The sequence below is a fragment of the Triticum aestivum genome, chromosome 5D, assembly GCF_018294505.1.
Source record: "Triticum aestivum cultivar Chinese Spring chromosome 5D, IWGSC CS RefSeq v2.1, whole genome shotgun sequence".
NCBI classification, from domain to species: domain Eukaryota; kingdom Viridiplantae; phylum Streptophyta; class Magnoliopsida; order Poales; family Poaceae; genus Triticum; species Triticum aestivum.
The window spans coordinates 173,175,018-173,180,888 of record NC_057808.1 but is presented as its reverse complement, the minus strand read 5'-3'; the positions used below and the strand labels follow the sequence as shown (position 1 = coordinate 173,180,888).

Here is a 5,871-nt window from a genome sequence, read left to right as displayed (position 1 = left end):
GTTAATCTTGTATTCTAAGTACTCTATGGATTGCACTTCAATACAGTAGCGAAAGAAGTATATATTAAATAAGTAATATATAATGTAAAAATCTAAAGTTAAAGACAGAATTCGAACTCATGTCATCACGTTGCGAGCATCCGGCGCTAACCAGTCCAGCACATTTTTGTTGTAGACCATGCTGGAGATATATCACCATGTCTACTCTTATACTCCATCCGTTCCTAAATACTAGTTGACCCGTTGCACCAAATAGCGCGGAGACCCATTAAAGACATGTTGTCGATGAAAATAGTTTCATTTTGCAAGGACATATTTGATACTCGTAGTAGAAAGCCCATGTGTTAAACCATGCTATTTTGAAAATGTCTATCAAAAAGATCATCCAGTAAACCCATGAGCCACAGTTCCTTTCTAATGGAAGCAAGTAACGCAATCTGAGATTGTAATAGTGGAAAGACCATTATCAATATTTTTATTATTCTTATAACTGTAAACAAGGAGACCACTGCCATCTGAATTCAAACATGCACCTGCCATAAAACCAGTAAAATGCACAAACAACACTCGCAAATTGTCATAGGCTTTCTGTAACAAGTAACCACTGTAATTTCTTCAGCGATGACAAGAGCTGGTAGAACGATGGTTGTTTGCTTTGATCGCTGCACCCAAGAACGTTGAGGTCACAGTTAGTGGGGCAAGGAGCAGAAAACAAGAGAAAATAAAATTTTGAGAACAGCGACATATTCTTTGAGAAATGATCTGTCATCTTACTTGTCCCAACATGAAGATATTATGCTAGCCACCAGTGGATTGACCTCTTTGGGAATACCTAGTCGTTTGTTCTGGAACCCAACTGCTCCAAAAACTTGCATTGGATTCAGCCCACTCGAAAGTACAGGCAAAGTTGCTAATTCCCATAGGATAACTCACATAGGGGCAGAAGCTCCTGCTCTAACATGCATACAGAACGAACATAGGATTGTACATATGATAAGTATCTACAAGATAAGCAGCTTGTTGTGTTACCACCTAGACAAAAGCACCTGAGTGGACAAATCAAAACGCTGGACAGTGGCCACATCTAGCACACACGCTTTTCACATAACATTAGAATTTTGGTGCATCCTGGATGAAAGGCTTCTTGGAGACTGAATTCGGGTGGACTCCTGGATCTCCAGTATAGAGATTAATCCAGGAAATTGTCCTATGGAAAATCAAAAATATAAGAACCATGAGCTGAAGGCATGCTTGTAATTAAAACAACCTACATGTAATCCGCCAGGGAGAATGATACTGCAAAAAAGGTTAAATCTCTTGTACTGAAAACCGTGCAAAGGAGTGCCCCCACTGTAATAATCTAAATTTCCTGGGACGTATATTTAATAAGCTCAATTTTGTTCAAATTTCTGGGAATATTAATCATAAAGCCGAAGAACGCATGAAAGAGCAGACCAAATATATCTACCATACGACACCGAAAAAGATATCCATTGGAACTATTTTGTCAACAAATTGACAACCACAATAACCATGACAATCCTGCACAAAAGGCTTGTATACACCAGAATACTTTCACTCATAAATTCTGTCCAAAACCTAAGGTTTATTCTTAGATGCAAATATACTATCAACTCATAAAGCTGAGATATCCCTTTGGACCAGATCACCTAAGCTGGCACTAATATCAACTTTTACTTTGCAATAATCAGAAGATCTTCACACTTTCCTCTGTCCCAAATCTAATAGGTTTACAACCATGATATATGACATTGACTACTGTCATGTTGCATTTCGAAAGCACAAGGGAAAAAGGCACAACAACCACGTGTAGGGCTGCTCCGAGAAACTCAGATGCTTAGTTTTCATCTTGATGTTGTAAGGTAGCAGAGACTCCATAGAAACAAACACATCAAAGCAAAGCGAAAAGAAGAAAAATGGCTACATAGCAAGCAATGATAATGAAAGAGATTTTCAGTTATCACTGACCACCAGAACACTATCGGCTCCATAAAAATGGCTTGGTATTGACTGTTGAATGGCAGAAGAACTGAATATAGAAGAATAAGCCATAAGGCACACTTCTCACAAAAAAAGAGATGGCCACCGTGAAGAAGCACGGGCCTAGAATGTCTGTAGTAACAGAGATGCTACTGTTCAATATAAGTAAACTATTCCGTGAGCAAAAGGAAAACATGCATGTAGCTAGAAATCAAAGAATACACATGTAGCTAGAAAGCAAGGAAGCAAACCTCGAGCAGCAAAACAGAGTTACAACAAAACAGAAGATCAACATGCAGCAACATAGGAGATCGCATAACCTGGTAAATAAACATAAATGAAGTAGTCAGAGCAGGCAAAGAAAACTTCATGCGCCAAGGCATTAAAACATTTTACAGTTCAGTTTGCAAGTTCAAAATTGACGCCATGGCGGCGCACAACTATAGAGTAAAAGATGGATTGCAACTGAAATGTCTCTCCTTGTATTTCCTATATTCCACACACCTAAACTAAACCAGCAAGTTAGCATGTAATTATTTACAAAGAAACACCACAACAACCTAATCAACCATATCCCTTCTTTAATATTTCCTTTCTTTTTTGTAATTCTACTTTTTCAACATGGCACAAGGATTTATGCCAATTTAATCTCACACTAAGATCTAAACTTAGTGTGTGGCATATATGTTAATACCCCCAACCTAAAATCTGAGAAGAGCAAGAACAACAAAACTTAGAAAGTTCCCTTGGTTATTCTAAGTTTTCGTCAAACTGGCAAAATCATTTGTAGGCAACTCAAGTTATACGCCGTGTGCAAGAAGTGAACTTCCTCAGAAACCTCACAAATGTACGACAAGTCAGGTAAGTAACAATATATTGAGGATGAAAAAAAAGCTTATCGATACATGAGTTGAGAAACCAATCATATACCTTCAGATTCAATGACGCAATTATCCTCGAAAGATCTTAAGCCTGGAGGGCCCTTCAACTGAACAAAAAACAGCAAGTCTGCATATCAATCAACACAAGAGACAGCTTGTTAGCAAATCCAGCAGTAAACAAAAAAACACGCTACTAATTCTTAATATCATTTACCTGTAAGATTTGTACACGCAAAGTCATGTTAGTGATTCTTACACCAAATCAGTATACCACCGCCATAGTACTACACCGTCTAATTACTATATGATTGTCAGACTGAAGAAAATCGTTGCAACCCCCTTCTGCCACTTAATGGATGCGGCCTCGTGTTCCTCCGCTTCAGATCAGGAACCTGAGGGAGGAAGAACGGTCGGCGGACGATGGTTATTTCCACTCTTGTTTCAATGTGATCAGGAAGCAAATGCAATCCACTTTCAGAAAACCAAAGTATATATACCTAAAGGATCGGTGTTATAAAAATGTGAGTTACACTCCCCACTTCCATGATCCATAATAAAATAAGAGACTTAGGAAAGGGGCTAGCCTTCACAAATAGCCCAGAAAGAGCAAGCAAAACTTGCAGAGTGGAAGGAGAGCTCACCTGGACCCAAGAATCTGTAGGTGGCCAAGCCAGATGTGACAGGGAGCACAGAGGATCTGAAGAAAGCATACAACTCATTAGGCAATACATTCCTCCCCTACAATCCGTGGCCATGCTGGCCATGCTCGAACCAGAGGTCCACAATGTTGCATCCAGTATCAGCACAACAGTAAGGCAAAGGCATGACTTCGGAACCTAATCCCAAAGCAGCAAAAATAAAATGGCAGTAAGGCGAAGATATGTAAAGATGCAAAGGTTGCATGAACTGGACATGCCAAAATTGACCTTCTCATCTTCGAGTTCCTCCAACAATGCTGCTTCCCCGTTCGAGGAGCTCTCTGTATCAGCCACTCGCCTGCTCATCTTCATGATGCTCACCTCAGCCTGCAAATCCATAAAATTTAATTTAAGCCAAGTATTTTATCAGTAACTCTCGCTCTCTGGGACAAATGTGGACCAGCTAAACTGAATATTCTACATCAGGCCAGAATCTTGACTGATTAATAACTGACATAAGCACTCGACCTGTGAACACTCGCTCTATGGGACAAATGCAGACCAAACTAAACAGAATATTCTACACGAGAACAGAATCCGGACTAATTAATAACGGCATAAGCACTGGACCTGTGAACACTCGCTCTCTGAGACAAATGCAGACCAAACTAAACTGAAGAAACATATAAATTTGTTTTTACCTTCATCCCATGAGAAGCCATAAACCTAGAAATTGCATTAGTTAGAAAGACTGCATAGACATGGCATATGTGCAAATATTTGTCCAATTACAAAATAAGAAAGGGATATTACCAGCACACTTTGGTTATACTACTTGGTTATGTTCAAATGGTACACAAAACCGTATTGGTAGATGAAGAAACGCAATGCAAGATCTTTCAGTCCCCTCTTTTCATCCCTCTCTGAATCCATGTCCCTTCTTTTTCACCCCTCTCTCTGAATCCAGATCCTGGCAATGATCAAGCTTCCAGTCCCCTCTTTTTCATCCCTCTCTCTCAAACACACATGACACATTGCAGCAAACATAACACATCAACTACTGTAATTGAAAACTGAAGCTGTGACTCTCTATTATCCTATTTCAGTAACCATAAACTCTGTACCTAGCAGCAAAGATCTCATAAATGCACATACACATGTTCACAAATTGTATCATCTAAATGCAAGAACAAAGGTTCAAAACAGGGAGGAAAATCACCTTGATTTTCTTCACCCCTTCAGCTAAATTCTTCTTCTTCTCTTCATCCTCAGATCTGTACACTTCATGTTTATAAAACCCATATATCAGCAAAGTTAAACATGTGTGATGGAGAAAGTAATAGGAAAATAGAGAGGAGCACCTCAGCAAGATTTTTGTGGCAAACTCTCCTCTTTCCTCTCTCCTTCTCCCTCCTCTCCTTCCTTCTCTCTCCCTCATCTTCCTTCTCTCCTTAAGGACCGGTCCATGGCCCTGTCATCCACGAGTTAACTGTGGCATGGTGGAGCAGCAGGCACCGCGCGACGCGAGAGAAGAGGGAGTCAAGGGCGCATATCTGGTCGACAGAGTGGCGGGCGCGACAAGGCTGACCCGAGGACCTTGCAAGACGCTGGATCTCGGCGGCGGCAAATCTCCTGGTGCTGCGGCTGGTGATGATGGAGGGGCCGCAAATCCCCTGTTGCGGCGGCTGGTGATGAGGGAGGAGGGAGGAGGGAGATGGTGCGACGGTGTGGCGAGGGAGTGAGGAGGGAGGGGTCAGGGGTGTGGCGGCTGGGCACTGGGGGGCTAGGGTTCACGCCCACGCCCAACCACAGGCCCGCACGTCCCCACGACGTGAGCGCGCGCACGCGGCGCGGCAGGAGAGGCTGCCCCGCGCACCCGAAAAACTGGCACCCAGCCAATCGGAGCTAGCCCGAGACCACATGTCATACCCCGTCCAGGATCTACCACGCGGTGAAAATGGCACAGGTGAATTCCCAGCGAGGATCCAACGGCCAGGAGCGAAAAAAAGACTGCGCTGACCAGCATTGAAGGGCCAACGAAGGACGCGATCGGGGGAGCATTCTCCAAGCTAGTTGGCTAGCCTCTTTATTGTTTTAAATTTGTCTTTTTTAGATTTCAAATGGACTACCACATACGAATGTGTATGTAGACATATTTTAGAGTGTAGATTCACTTATTTTGCTCCATATGTAGTCACTTGTTGAAATCTCTAAAAAGACAAATATTTAGGAACAGAGGGAATAGAAAACAGAGTTGGTGATGATGGTGTGCGTGCCATCCTGCAATATAGGCTGTCGGATTTATATCTAACGGATAGGAAGAAAACTATGGCAATTTTGCAAAAATATAC

General features: G+C 41.8%; 1 long non-coding RNA gene across 10 annotated transcripts; it reads right to left on the bottom strand.

Annotated features, from left to right (window-relative positions):
* Nucleotides 1-440: 440 nt before the first annotated feature.
* Nucleotides 441-5,392, bottom strand: LOC123119981 (uncharacterized). 10 transcript variants are annotated; one of them, XR_006459199.1, is made up of 11 exons: nt 4,882-5,391; nt 4,740-4,794; nt 4,334-4,644; nt 4,222-4,246; nt 3,809-3,907; nt 3,524-3,718; nt 3,097-3,274; nt 2,932-3,009; nt 2,253-2,321; nt 775-1,207; nt 441-662 (listed from the first exon to the last, which is right to left on the bottom strand). It is a non-coding gene; the product is annotated as an uncharacterized lncRNA (long non-coding RNA). The 10 variants fall into 10 exon arrangements; XR_006459196.1 differs by having other exon boundaries at nt 4,740-4,801; nt 4,882-5,390; XR_006459193.1 differs by having other exon boundaries at nt 4,334-4,638; nt 4,740-4,801; nt 4,882-5,390.
* Between the last annotated feature and the right edge of the window lie 479 nt (nt 5,393-5,871).